Consider the following 15,960-nt stretch of genomic DNA (forward strand, 5'->3'; position numbering starts at 1 on the left):
CTTCTCCTGCCTCTTGTTATTATGTCTGTGCTATAATTCTCTGGCATCAAAATTACAGTATCCATAGGGGTTTAAAAAGTGCCCCCACCCCTTCTGCTTACACCAATAACCACAAAGGTAGGATTGAGTTTTAGGTTAATACCTCATTGCACTGGTGTTAATATTCACTCACATTTCATTTTGCAACCTCGGATGTATAGTTGGAGGCACTGTGCACAATAACAGTCAGCAAAATGCTCTAGACAGAGCTCAATAAAGGGGCTGCTTTCAGTTTCTGATTTTTACGGAAGGCCTGTAGGATACAGTACAATGACAGCCATGTTGGAGGTTGCAGACAAGTAGCAACAGAGAAGGCAAAAGACTTTTGCTCCCTGGTGAGATCCACGAGAACCACATGCATCCAGAGATTAAGTAGATCATGCCCTATTTTTGTGTGTTGCTTTGTAAAATACAATATACATTCATGTCAATGGAGCTGATATATTAGTTCTACAGGAGGCCTAGACTCGTGAGTTACTCGCGCTTCATCTGTGATGTCTGCAGCAGTTCCGTGGGAATACTGTTCCGAGAAAAGCAATCAATAGCTATTGCTACAGAATTTGGGAGGGATCATATAGAGATTCCATGGAACTCTGCAGCTGTGTATGAGAAACACATATTGTTGTTGTTTAGTCGTTTAGTGACCCCATGGACCAGAGCATGCCAGGCACTCCTGTCTTCCACTGCCTCCTACGGTTTGGTCAAACTCATGCTGGTAGCTTCGAGAACACTGTCCAACCATCTCGTCCTCTGTCGTCCCCTTCTCCCTGTGCCCTCCATCTTTCCCAACATCAGGGTCTTTTCCAGGGAGTCTTCTCTTCTCACGAGGTGGCCAAAGTATTGGAGCCTCAGCTTCACGATCTGTTCTTCCAGTGAGCACTCAGGGCTGATTTCCTTCAGAATGGATAGGTTTGATCTTCTTGCAGTCCATGGGACTCTCAAGAGTCTCCTCCAGCACCGTAATTCAAAAGCATTAATTCTTCGGCGACCAGCCTTCTTTATGGTCCAGCTCTCACTTCCATACATCACTACTGGGAAAACCATGGCTTTAACTATACAGACCTTTGTTGGCAAGGTGATGTCTCTGCTTTTTAAGATGCTGTCTAGGTTTGTCATTGCTTTTCTCCCAAGAGAAACACATATAGTTGTATCTAACCAAGTTCCACTGAAATTAATAGGCCTAATGTCCATTAACTTTGATGGGTCTACTCAAGAAGGACTAACATTGGATACAACCCACAAACCTTGCTTGCAAGACGGAGGGGGAAAGAATGCCAGCCCTCCTCTCACCAACTTAGCCAAATGTCTGCAGCAGGAACTCAAGTTGGTTCTATATGCAGTTTAGAACCCTGGAATGTGAGGGTTCTAGATCAGGTTGGAAATTGACACAAGTCAAGCAGGCTCCCTAAAACCATCCCTCCAACTCATGGCGTGGAGTGATGGGGACAGCAGTGCTCTCCCTCGTTGCAAGAGGGATAAGAATGTCTGAATAGGGCTTATATAGCCATGCATTCTGCACATGCTCAATGTTTCCCGTGTCCAGGCTGTGGGTGAAGTTAAAACCTGGACTCCCTACCCCCAGGATTTTAGTAAAAGGTAACATTGGTGTGTGTCTTTGTGTTCATTGCCCGTGCAAAAAATGAGCCATGTGCATTTTCCATGGCCCAATGGTCGTACAGAACCCTGCCTCCCAAAACCAAACAGGCAAAGCTGTGGGAGAATGCTAAATTTGTGACCTAAGCAGAAGGCACAGTGCTCGTATTCAGCATGCATCTTTTATGTTTCATAGAAGCCTTTCCGCATGTACTCTGCAACTGCTCAGCCACCTGAGACCACAGTACAGGGACAGCGAATTATCTAACAGCATTCCATCCTATAATAGCACAGGCCTCTGTGCTCTCTTAAGCACTGATGTGCATCATGATCAGAGCCTAACTTTCACCTGCAAAAAGGGAAAAAAGGAAAAGGAAAAACCCAAACAGAGAGTTTCCATCACAGTTGCTCTATACTAAAGCTGTTACTTCTGATCGGGAGAGAGAAAACACTGAACCAGTACTTGTTTTAACTCCCTTTATTCTATTCCTTTGGCGCTTTTGCTGTGATCTGCATAGCTAGCTATCCTGAACTTGTGCTTGAACTGAACTGAACTGAAGCGAAGCTAAATGTGTGCTTCAGTCCCATAATCTCCCCCTCCCGTTCCTCCACAATCAAGAGCAAAGCAGAAGGCCAGTTGAAACCAAGGCTGCGAATATCCATCCTCTTCTACAATCCCTGTAGACAAAGCACTTGTTTTCTCCACCTAGTCCACACGTAATCTAGATCGGTTGCATATCTTTTGCCTCTGAAAAATGCTTATTGAGAAAATGATTTCAGTCCAAAGCAAAAAGCTCACTGCAGACTGATACCTAGTATTATATAAAAAATATGGCAAACAGTGCAATTGGAACAGACAATTTCTAATGATGCATTCTGTCCTGGAGTGGGTACATCTGCCCAAGGGGACTTGCACCTAGACAGTCTAAATGAGCCAGTCTCCATTCTGCCTTCTCCTGTTTTGTTCACTCCCCGCCCCCCCCGCCCCGCCCCCCAATCTTGGACTCACTCAAAACAAGATCCTCATCTTCATGTCTAACCTTCACCCACACTTTTTTTTGCTAGCCTTGTGAATTCTGCCTAATTAAGAGCCTTTCAGATTCCCCCGTGGCCCAAGTTTTGTCATGCAGAACATGGAACTGGGGAAAAAGGAAGGGTTGGAGAAAACGTCTTGTGAACATTCCCCACCCCTCTCCCCTGGGTCCGGTTGGTGCTCTTAAAATTGGCGTTTGTGTTATATCTGGGTGAATTCTTGAAATGTATTAATGGTGCTCATAAATTAAGACTCGGCGGTGATGTTCTTTAGATGACATTTTGTACTTCAGATATCCAAGCACATAATGTATATGTGTTCTGAAGGGTGCCCACGTGTATGAATCACATCCTGGTTTGGGTTCAAAATACATTCAAGTATAATTCAGACCTCTGGAGCGGAGTTTAGGATTTTAACTCCCCTCACAACTCTATCACCCCCTGAATTCATGTTTCCTGCTCCCTTAAACATCTTCATCATTTTCCCCTTGATGTCCTGGAACACCCTCCTAGAACCCTAACAAAACTGTCTGTTTCGCTCTTCCTTCAAACCCTCTCCCAAATCCATTAGACCTTCGGTTTATCTCTTAAACCATGGGCAGGAAACCTTTGCTGAGGAAGGGCTGAGGAAGACTCCTGCCTAACACATTGGAGAGTCACCCTCAGTCAGTGTAGACCAGGGCGGTCCAACTTTTCATCCCAAGGAGGCTGCAAGAGTACTTCAGCATGGAAAGCGTGGTCCACACACAGCCTTGTTGCACAGGGGGTGAGCAGGGAGGCTGTTATGTACTGAGCTGAATAGGATTCAGAATGCAGCAGTCTGATTGGTCCTAGAACAATAGGATTCAGAATGCAGCAGTCTGATTGGTCCAAGAACAATAGGATTCAGAATCTAGCAGTCTGATTGGTCCTAGAACAATAGGGTCCAGAATGCAGCAGTCTGATTGATCCACAGGAGCCACCCAATCCAGCTCCAGGTGGAAGTGAATCCGCAACCTGATTGGCCTACAGGTGAATCCTGGAATTAGCCAATCACGTGGGGCCCATTGTGTAAATAATGTATATAAAGCAGACATTCTGGGGGAACTTCCATTCCTCCTCACCGCTATGAGCTGAATAAAGAGCATGAAATCCACTCTTGACTCAGAGTATATTTCAGAGGCCAAAATTTGACACACACACACACACACACACACACACACACACACACACTACCAGCCTTCACGCTGCCTTCCCAAAGCAGGCTAAGTGACGCTATGAGCTTTGAGGAGGAGGCACAAGGCCCTGGCAACCTCCAGAGCCCTCCCACCTCCTTCTCAAAGTTGGGAATGTGCTCACTAGCCTTTGGGAAGGAGGCAGGACTCCTCAAGGACCCTGTGAGGGCCCTCATAACAGCTTCCTATGTTCCTGTGTTAGGAGTGGTGTTGAAGCCCAACTTCTCCAAGCTGGAGCTCTGTGTAACATAGGCAGCAAAGCACAACGTAGTACTATTGTAGGAACACTTCTAACACTAATAGACTTCTCTCCCAGTTTCTGAACCCTACATTTAGCACTCTCTCAACAGCAAGTAGCACTATCTACTGAACCATCAGCATCTCCCAGGGGAGACGCACCAAGGGTGATCAAACTCAGGTTTGCACATACTCACAACCTGAACTGCTTTGCTCCTTTTTGTCAAATGAAAAATATGTATTTTAAAACTTCCTCTGAAGGTTTTGTTCTTAAAATCAATCTTGATTCAATAGGAGAGCCACAGAACTAAAAAGAAAGAAAGAAAGAAAGAAAGAAAGAAAGAAAGGTAAGTTGTGCCCTTTAAAAAGATTGATTCCAATTTTTTCGCTAGCCCTCAGATCTAAATATACCTTGCATTTATGGGCAAGAAACAGAACACGAAGAGAAGAAAGGAAAACACAATATTGTCCAACACATAATTGTGACCGCAAGGATTTCATTTGTGGAAACAAATTAAGCATGGATTGTTTCCTGTAACTCTCTAACAATTATTAAATTTCCCCACAGCCATATTGGCAGAAGGCAGGGAAATAAACCTCATTAGAATGTAATAGAAACAATATTTGTCTGTCCTCCCCTTACTAATGGGAAAACACAACTTTCCCTCTCCCTAAATGTTTTTAATAAATCTTAGTTCACATTATTTATTGATTTTTGCTGTAAGAATGGATCAAGTCATACTGCATGTCGTTAACTGTTTGGGTCATGATCCATGAATAGTAGGCAGCACATACTTGAAATACTGTGTGCTGTTTATTGGTTTGGGGTACCTTTGGTTTTTGGTATTTGGTAAAATAGAATGGAGAATTCCCTGGATGGCTAGATCCAGGTTTGGGGCAAGTACTCTTTGGTGAGAGAGAGCCCCAGCAGAGATTTAAAATCACAAAACATGCAGCATGGAAATATACCTTTAAAATGTCCCCTTCTAAGTTTCCTCCAAAGTTCCCCACTCCCCTTTGAATAGAAAAGACTTGTTTGGTAAGTTAAAAATGGTTTACCTACAAATTCTTCAAAGGTCAGGTTCATGTGCTTTTCCATACAGCACCAAGAAAGGACAAGGCAGTATAACTTTGCCAAAAAGTGGCAAATGTTTCTAAACGATTTGTATAGAAACACAAAAATGGCTTGCTAAAGCCATGTGGTCTAAGCTTGGAGCATCCAGCTTAGTAGTCCTCACTGATAAATTCACATGGTGGAAACAGAGAGAACTAAGAGTTTGGTAACCCCTCTTCCCCTTTATGCATTGATTAGAGTTAAGCATCTTGGTTATGTGAGGTTGGATATATCCCACACAGTTCTGGTCATTACACCCAGGGGCGATGTACCCCTTTTTGCCACCCTGGCTTCCGGCCATGCCACCTCTGCCACTGATGAAGTGGCACTGGCATCAGCACTGATTTCCAGTGAGATCCTGCTGAAAGAGCACAGGGTATTGCCCGCTCCACAGGATCTCACAAGATTTTGGCAAGATTGTGTCCTTCCAACTCTATGATTCTATTATTGTATTTCAATGGAAATCACTGGGAATATTTCACTACACCTAAAAAAGGATGTTGTAGCACGGGTGGCACTGTGGTCTAAACCACTGATCCTCTTGGGCTGGCCGATCAGAAGGTCGGCGGTTCAAATCCCCGTGATGGGGTGAGCTCCCGTTGCTCGGTCCCAGCTCCTGCCAACCTAGCTTTTCGAGAGCACATCAAAGTGTAAGTAGATAAATAGGTACCGCTCCAGCGGGAAGGTAAACGGCATTTCTGTGTGCTGCTCTGGTTTGCCAGAAGCGGCTTAGTCATGCTGGCCACATGACCCAGAAAAACTGTCTGCAGGCAAACACCGGCTCCCTCAGCCTGTAAAGCAAGATGAGCACCACAACCCCAGAGTCGTTTGCAACTGGACTTAACGGTCATGGGTACTTTACCTTTTTTTAGTGCTGTAAAAGGTACAGAGAACTGAAACTCCCCAAATCCCGTAAGAATGAGGAAAGGTTATAACATTTGGGGATTTTTAATTGGGGGAGCAACTAACTGTGTGCAGGGGGGCGGGAGGGCTGACATGATACGAAATTCTGCACGGGGAGGTATCTGTGCGTTGCAATTTATATGATTTTACAATTGCTTTGGTCTTACAAGCAAACTATTCTCTTAAATAACGTGAGAGCTTGAGAAGCGGGTAGAAATGGCTACAGATCTTGGCTGTAATAATCTGTATTCGTTCAGTATACCAAAAGAACCGAGTACATAGACTAGAGAAAGGTCAGGGTATCAAGAGAAAATTAGAATGTGCAGAAATTGCTATTTTCTTCTGTGTGTGAAGGTGACTTCCAGTCTTGCCATGTACAGACAGACACACACACACCTCTGACTGCACCAGTAATAATAATACGCCAGAAGATGATGGGGGGGGGGCAAAGACCAACCCCTCTCTTTGGCATTGCTCTGACCACAGAACAGCAGCAGAAGGGGGCACCCAAAATCAAAATCAGATGACCCTGACTCATCATTACAATTTTACCATTCCTATAATGATAAGGATGGTGTTATATCGATTTATTCCAATTGCATTGTTCAGTTTTTATTTTTCATGCCAATGAAAAGGGGACACCTAAATAAACAGCAATAATTGTTGATGCAATTGCAGGTGTGTCTCAAGTCATAGAAGGCAAGGCTATTATACAAATGGAGAGGGTGGCTGATGAACCAAGTAAACCTGTGGCTTATATTTATTTACTGCAGGTGTGGGATCACATCACTGAATGCTTCCTGTCTGCCAGGGATTTAACAAGAGAAATTATAACATTAAGCCTGAATCCAAATGGGTCGTCTGTGTGTGTGTGTGTACGTGTACACATAAACCATCTTATTGTGCAATTTCAACACATCTAAAGATTGATCAATAAAACATCACAACTTTAATATTTATAATTATAATATTTATAATTATATTTTAAATTATAAATATTTATAATCATTCTTTAGGGGACACCTATATAAACAGCAATAGTTGCTGATGCAATTGCAGTTATGCAGGGGTGTGTGTGCAAATGTTTAACAGAATAAAATGTTTTTTTGTCTATCTGTTGAAAGTCAAGGCGACTAACAAATTCAATAATTTATTTATTTTTTATGATCCCACCTATGTTTTTAGTTGTTTCTCTTTTATCTGTAAGCCGCCTTGAGTCCCCGTCAGGGAAAAAGGCAGGATATAAATTAATATGATAACAATGGCAAGATGGACAGGAGGGACCTGCAACAAGATATTGCAGTGTCAAGCTCTCCTGCTCAGGATTCCATCCAGCCATGACCTTTTCCAATATATTCCATTCCATTCCATTCCCCTTCATTCTAACCCCGCCTCCCCACCAAGAATCACTCTGCAATACACTGAGCATGCTCAGTCTTCAATTGAGCTGTCTTGAGTTCTCCCCTTCCCCCTCCCCCAAAGATTTCTTTTGTACTTCTACTAACCATGAGTTTCCTCTGAACAGGCTGATACCTTCTTTCTTGTGCAAAGATGGTGTCATTTTGGCTCCATAAGGATCCATACTACATCACAGCAGTCTGTGCCAACCTGGTGCCCTCCAAACGCTTTGGAATAGAACTCCCATCAACTCCCTGCCAGCACAGCCTCGCCTGCTGGGTCTGTTGGAAGTTGTGGTTCCCAAGATCACGCAGGCACCTGGCTGGCAGAGGATGGCATATAAGGTGAGCAAAGGAATGGAAGCAGACAGGGCCGGATGAGGCCCTAAGCTACTGAAGGTAATGGGGCCCTTTATATATCCAGTTGTCCTTTGTCAACAACAAATTGTCACTGTTTTTTGTATTAAATATATGCTACACAGTAATTTATGGACCTAATAGGTATCTAAAGTTAAAAAGGTATCTAAAGCCATTTGCACATGTTGCCATGCAACCAGTCCATGCAGAATGCAGGCACCCTATATATAGAAATGAGCAAACCAGTGATATTTTACGGAGCAGGCGGGGCCCATTACTTAAATCATAGGAACCTACACTAAACACTGTTGTTGTATGTAGGTTTGTTTGTTTTTTATCTTATATTTTGGAAATGTACATCCAGTGGTTTTTTTCTTTTAATTTTTTGGGGGGGCCTCCAAGAGAGTGGGGCCCTAAGCTATAGCTTGTTTAGCTTATACGTAAATCCAGCACTGGAGGCAGACATGGAGCCCATGGCTGAGAAGGCAGCAAGCAGCCCATTTGGAGTCCTATGACTCTTATCCCTACTGCCGTGCAAGACTAGGGACCCAGAAATAGAATGGATGCTCATTTGAAGAAATAGGAGGCGGCCTTTATAAAACTGTAAGGGTAAAGGTAGAGGTACCCCTGCCCGTACGGGCCAGTCTTGACAGACTCTAGGGTTGTGCGCCCATCTCACTCAAGAGGCCGGGGGCCAGCGCTGTCCGGAGACACTTCCAGGTCACGTGGCCAGCATGACGAAGCTGCTCTGGCGAGCCAGAGCCGCACACAAAAACGCCGTTACCTTCCCGCTAGTAAGCGGTCCCTATTTATCTACTTGCACCCGGGAGTGCTTTCAAACTGCTAGGTTGGCAGGCACTGGGACCGAACAACGGGAGCGCACCCCGCCGCAGGGATTCGAACCGCCAACCTTTCGATCGGCAAGCCCTAGGCGCTGAGGCTTTTACTAGGCTGATAAGGTCTGCCATGGTTTTCACTTGAGAATCCAATGAACCTTAGTTCAGGAGGCTGGGATAGAGACATTGGAAGGCCTTTCCTCAGGGCTACAGTTTGATGGATCTTGGGGAGGTTCAAAATGCAACACCTAATAAATCAGTCATCAAAACACGCAGAATTTAACCAATGCTTTCTTTGCCTCCATCGTCCGTTTCCCCTGCAATAGTTTGAGGGCAGTGTTGATAAAGAAAGAGAAAAGGACACAAAGAATAATGATGATCAGTAGACAATAAAAGGAGAAGGGTGGAATGAAGAAAGGATAAACTTCAAACCTACATGGGGGAAAAAGCTCACCAGGTTGACTTCCACATGGAAAATAATAGGGATTTTGAAAAAGAAAGAGTTTAAAAGGTTTTAAAAGGTCATTATGCATTTAGCAGCCAAAGAGCAGTATGAATTTCTAAGCAGCAACATCTGGAAGATCAAAAGAAATCATACTTCAATCAACATGAAAATATCTGCTCATTACATGCAATCATATTTAGTTATTAATAGACACTGGCTAGACACTGACATTTTACACATTTCATCGTATGATGCACCGGGGACACTTCTGGCATTTAGTTTATCATTTTCATCAGTGTCATGGAAAGAGTGACCGATCTGACCCCCCAAACCCTCAGACTGTCACTCATCGTAAGTGAATTTATCAACACATACAGAATGGGGAATACACAGGAGAATTTTAACTGTTTGCATACAAAATCATTTCATTCTTCACGCTTCAAAAAGAGGGAGAGAGGGAGGGAGGGAAGCCAGCACCTTCACTTTTGCATAATAAATAATAAGGGCCAGCAGACAATTACATAGGTGGAAATAGTATGCAAAATGATTGGAATTCAAATTTGTTGTGCAAATGTAACTGGAGGTAGCTTAAGTAATCAGCTGCAACGGGTTGATTTTCCTCCATTGTTAGAGGTTAATACAAAAGCTCTCCAGCTTATATTAGAAGCAGCCTTACTTCAACTGCAAATTGGCACATATCCCATTAGTATTTTCATTCTATGACATCTCCTCTGATAGACTTAGATGCACAGGCTGGCAAATATTAAAATTAATTGGGCTATTATATTTAAGGCAGAGGGGAAAACAAAAGTCTTGGTGAGGGAAATTCTGGGGGACAAGTAGGTCTGACCCCAATGTCCAAGACACCCTGGAATTGAATGGAAGATTTTTCTCCCCCTATGTCAGAATGGTTTGCTAAACTGGCACATCCTACTGACTGGGGTTAAATGATTGCAATTAAAGGAACAACAAGAGCAAATCTCTTTCCCCGCCACTGTACTAATCATGATTGCAAAAAAAATGCCTGAAATGCGATTTTATTTCTAATGACAATTATTTGGGGATTGGATTGCAATTTTAGTTTTGCTAATTAGATCCACTGCAGCATTTTCATTCTCGCTCATTGCATCCTTTGACGATTCTCACCAGAATTGCATTTCCACACTGGCCACTTTGCAGGCTACGCTTTAATAATTCTCAAGACAAATATGAGAGGGGCTTGATTATATTTTGTGACAGCGGTAATGTAAACCTTCTTCCATGTTTCAGTTTCAGAAATCATCCTGGTCACTGAACCATTAATTCTAAGAAAGAACGACTGTTTCAGAGGGATTATCCAGAAACAGATTATAAGCATGTATAATTCTTATGCAATAAATTGAAATTAATATACTGTTTACCCAAAACCTTAAATAAAAAAAAGGTAGGCATGTGTGTGTGTGTGTTTAATTTGGACATTCTAGAATACATTGAACAGCAAGCACAAGCAATGTGCGGATTTGCTTTAGAATAACAGGAGGATTTAGAACAAATTTATCAATGTGTTAGCTTCTCAAATGTATTAGGAATCTGAAAACAGCGCTCAAAACTCCTATTGTTCTAGGCGCGTTTTGCGACAAGGAATTTCATTAGTGAGAAGCGGTTTCTGCGCTCTGGGCGCAGTCCTAAAATTTCAGATTAAAACTGCAGAGTGGAAGCAAAGGAGGACCTTTTTCTGCCTCCCCACTTCCAGCCACCCTCTGGAGACCTTCTTAAGAATATTTGGGGGGCTGGCAGGGGAAGCATGGCTTTGTTTTTGCAGTCTTCAGATGAGGATTAGCCCATGTGAAAAATGAATGTAAGATTTTAGCCGGTTCGTTCATTTTCAGCTTTGTATTCTTGTTAGAAAAAAGTGTGCTGAGACATTCCATTGTTGTGCCCATAACCTAGGTTTAAGGCACCATTTAGCTCCTAGCTTTCATATCTCAGTTTCTAACACTGTTTGAAAATGCAATAAGGTCTCCCAGGACCTCTCTAATCTTGTTTTCTCCTTAGCAGCGACTGTATGTCTATATAGGGGTGTGTTTTTTCTCACCACCCATAACATTTGCTTCCAATGATCAGATTTAATTTCCTAAAAGGAATGCGCTCATGCCAAGATTCTTTCCATGTTTAAAACAGCTTGCAGGGTCTCTTAAGTGTTTGTTCAGTTTTGGCTACGCAGATGAGAATCACCACCCAATTTCTTGGGCCACTTCTATCCCTTAAAAGTTTTAACGGTCAAAAAGGAGCTGTAAGGTGCCAACAATGCACCTATTTCTGGGAGGGGTGATGCTGATTTGGGAAAGTTGCTGCAGAGATTTCTTCCACATGATCATGGGCTTATGTGTCCTGGAGAAAAGAGCCACATGGCTCAGTCTCCCATAAACACAATACAGTGGTACCTTGGTTTAAGAACAGCTGAGTTTATGAACAACTTGGAATAAGAATGCTACAAACCCGGAAGTAGGTATTTTGATTTGTGAACTTTGCCTTGGAAGCAGAACATGTTCCGCTTCCTGTTGAGTGTGTTCAGTTTGTAAATTGAGTCCCCCGCTGCTAACCAGAGGCTTCCTGTTGAGTCTGTCGGCTGTTGAGTCCCGAGCACCCACACAATGCAGAGGTGATATTTGAAGCTTTTGTTTTTGCTATTTATTTATTTTTGTGTTTTTGTTTGTGTGGCTTTTTCAATTTTTTGACTGTGACGTGTTCTTCGTTTTATGGGACTGACTTGTGACTGTGGCTTGTGACTTCATTTTTGTGGCTTGTTTTTGTGACTGTGTGGAACCCAGTTCAGCTACTGGCTGATTGTGTGACTGCAGAAATGAATAAAAGCCCCCACATCCAAACAATGACTATCATCAGTGCACGTAAGGAAAAAATAATAATTTTAATTTTTATCATTTACAATACTGTCTTGTTTATTTTATAGTACAGTACATTGATTATTGCCTTCATTTTATGGATCAACGCTCTCATTAGATAGTAAAATTCATGTTAAATTGCTGTTTTAGGGGTTGTTTTTCCTCGTCTGGAACGGATTAATCCATTTTCCATTACTTTCTATGGGAAAGCAAGCCTTGGTTTAAGAATGCTTTGGTTTAAGAACGGACTTCCGGAAAATATTAAGTTCGTAAACCAAGGTACCAGTGAATTTTTGCAAGCACTGAAAAGCCACGATGACATCATTTTCAACAATGCCCCAATCACATAACAATTTTCAAAATGCAGTGCCTCTTGAATCCGAAAACATGGCAGAGGACTAATAGATGGACAAAGATCCTATGAGCCCTTATCATGGCAAAGAGACTTACATTGCAAGCAAGAAATGATAAACACCCACAATACACTGTACAGTGAAGCTCTCACTGCCCTTTCTACACCGGAATTAATAATCATCAATCTCATTTAGATACCTCTTCAGACACATGGACTGCTTATATAACTCTACAGATTCTGGCAATGTTTTTCTCACTTTGCCTCCCTTGCCTTCTGTTATATTTGAGATTTTATATATAGATACAGATAGATAGATAGATAGATAGATAGATAGATAGATAGATAGATGATAGATGATAGATAGATAGATAGATAGATAGATAGATAGACAGACAGACACATACACACACACACACAGTCCAGCACACAGTGGGCCTTCACTATTTTTCTGACTCACAAAGACTCACAGACTTATTGAGCAGATGATGAAGAAAATAACTAAGGAGCTATCCCCTAATACTGATACAAAACTCAAAGGAGCCCTCAAAACCAACACAGTGTAACAGCAGCAGTATTTATGGACAGCTTTTAAAATATTTTACAGAAATCCCATTTTATGGTAATGTTGCTTAATAATTAATTTTGTTAATCTTAGGCTTCGACTTCAATTTCATTCAGGTCTGCTTCAAAGTGGCAACTTCTGTTATTTAAAGGAGCATTAGAGTGGGTTGAGGCACGGAACATTTTTAATGAACTTACTATAATTGAATGCACAAACTCAAATAACGCAATCTGAGGAAAAATAAGGAACACTGCAATTACTGAAGCAATCATAAACATGGCTTGATAGACGAAAATACAATTTCTAGCTTTACAAAGGCACCATGAATTACTAGGAGGTGGGAGCAAAGATCCATCTTAAGAGTGGGGGGCTAAGCAAAGAGTAGAAACTTTTTGATTTTCTGAGGCTGAAACGAAATGAGAACACAACCACAGCAATTTGGGGTGGTTTCCAGAAAAAGCTTGAATAATGGGAGGAAAGGAAGAGAGACCTTAACGAAAGCCCTGGAATCCCTTTATTTTTTCCCAACCAAATCATAGCCACAGTTCCATAGCCTTCTAAAAAGATTACTGTATTTTTTGCTCTATAAGACTCACTTTTTCCCTCCTAAAAAGTAAGGGGAAATGTGTGTGCGTCTTATGGAGCGAATGCAGGCTGTGCAGCTATCCCAGAAGCCAGAACAGCTGTTCTGGCTTCTGAGATTCATAATATTTTTTTTTCTTGTTTTCCTCCTCCAAAAACTAGGTGCATCTTGTGGTCTGGTGTGACTTATAGAGCGAAAAATGCGGTAGTTAAATGGGCAGAAGAAAATGGTCTAGGCCCCCTTTAACTCTCCTGTAATTCAAGCACTGATTTTAGCCCAAGATTTAGCAATCTAGTCTAGCGGATAGATTCTAGCAGAAGGTAACAAGCATGTATCCAATAACTAAGACTTTTATTAGCTACTTCATGATCCTAAAGCAGTATAATTCTTCACCCTCGGAAACTCATGGCACAAGCAATTTATTAGTCAACAGCAACCTTGTGCCAGCATTCCTTGGGAATTCTAAGAAATAAATAAAAATCACTGCAGTTTTGGAACCAGCGGTAAAACGCAGGATAGATATAGATTGCAGCTCACATCATATGTGCACCACTTGCCAAACCAATGGTGGGAGCACACTGGATGCAGCTGACATGTGGGCAAGCAGCTAGTGCTGCTGTGCTACCCTGAACATCAGCTGTTCGGCGGGGAGGTTGAGCAGCTCAACAAAGCCTCGCTGCCCCTCCAAATTGCAAAGAAACCTGCCCCAGAGGGTCTCTGGGGTGGGTCTCCTCCAGAGCCAGGAAGACTCTCCAGGGTGCTCCCCACTAACGCAATTTTGCATATGCGTGCGGAGGCCTGGAATATAACCGTGTAAATGAGGAGTCACCTGTACACCTCTCAATACCAGTTGCTGGTGAACAACAGTGAGAGAGGGTGATTATGCACATGCCCTGCTTGCAGGCATTCCACAGGCATCAGATGTCCCGCTGTGAGAAATGGACTATATGAGTTTTTGGTATGATCCCACATGATTTTTATTTATCTATTTTATTTCATTTATATATCACCTTTCTTCCAATGAGCTCAAGATGGTGTACATGGTTGTCCCTTCCCTCCTAACAACCCTGGAGGTAGGTTAGGCTGAGAGGCGGTGACTAGGCCCTGTCAAGAGCTCGCCCTACCCTTGAGTAGGACCCTGGCAGAGACACATGCCCGACTGGCACGTTCTCTCCCTCCTGGTTGATCGTTCGGGAGCTTCAAAAGCTTTCTTCTGCCCGAACTTTACAGCGACCGATGCCAACAGACATCGGCACACTTAGGGATCTACAGAGTCTTCGCAGCTTGCGTAACAGACCTCAGCAACTCAGCATTTTGGCTAATCTACTTTATTTACATATAAACACACACGGAGCACTGCAACATGGCTCCCTCTCTCTCTAGTATCAGGCAGCAAAGAGAGAGAACAAAGGACAATAGTCCCACTTCAAGGAACACAGTAAGACAAACATCCTGTCTCCGTCACTTCCCACTCTGTGGAGTAAAAACATACACCATCATGTGAAAGACAACAATTCCATGACTGCAATCACGGAGCAGGAATTCTAGCAGGCCCAAGGTCACCAAATGAGTTTTATGGCAGAGTGGGAATATGAACTCCCAGGTCCCAACCAGACACTCTTAACCACAACAGCACACTGACTCTCTTATGTTCTTATACTGATGATACCTAGTTAACTAGGACTGCAGTTACACAAGCACTAATTCAATCCCTGATTTGCCACCTCCGGCACTTTCCTCCACCTCTATTTGCCAAGCTTCGAAACTGCATTAAAACCAGAACAAAGATTTCTTTGGGTAAATCCTTTCAACGCTGCTGAGTTATAAATCTTTGCACATAGAGTCCTCTAAAGGAAATGGTAAGAGACTAGGCTATAATGGTACTGATGGATATTTATACCTCATTTCCTAGCTTCTTCCGCCTTAAGAGATTCTTTTCTCTCCCTTCAAGTATGATATAATTGAAATGGAAGAAAAATGCCCACCTAATTGTGCAGATGCTCTGTTAATCACTTATTTCAATTCAATTAGTTTCAACAGGATAAGAATGTAATCTGACAGTCTAGGGAGCAATAGGTATTTTGGGGTATAGCAAATTGCGCGATAGCATCTTGCTCTGTTCCCCCCACCCCCAAATCAACCGACTGAAGTTAATATGTTTGCTTAGCAATGCTTTTTTAAAAAAAGAAAAGAAAAAGAATAACCGGATGGCTTTTAATAAATGTAGTAGATTTAAGGATGAAAATAAAATCCCCATTACGGCGCTTCATAAATATTAGCAAGTTTTATTAAAAGCAAATACAGGTGCATTTGTGCAAAGATAAGTGCTTCTCTCATCGAGGTATCCGTGGAATTTGCTTAGCGATGGAGCTTGATCAGCAATATCTGTGCTGGTAACACCCAAGCACACC

General features: G+C 42.5%; 1 long non-coding RNA gene across 5 annotated transcripts in view; it reads right to left on the reverse strand.

Annotated features, from left to right (window-relative positions):
* The window catches only part of LOC310661115, a 131,969-nt gene that overhangs the window by 75,409 nt on the left and 40,600 nt on the right, over window positions 1-15,960 (reverse strand). The gene's annotated exons all lie outside the window — the stretch shown is intronic.

This window comes from Podarcis tiliguerta, assembly GCF_965153285.1.
Source record: "Podarcis tiliguerta genome assembly, chromosome: 12".
In the NCBI taxonomy this organism is placed as follows: Eukaryota; Metazoa; Chordata; class Lepidosauria; order Squamata; family Lacertidae; genus Podarcis; species Podarcis tiliguerta.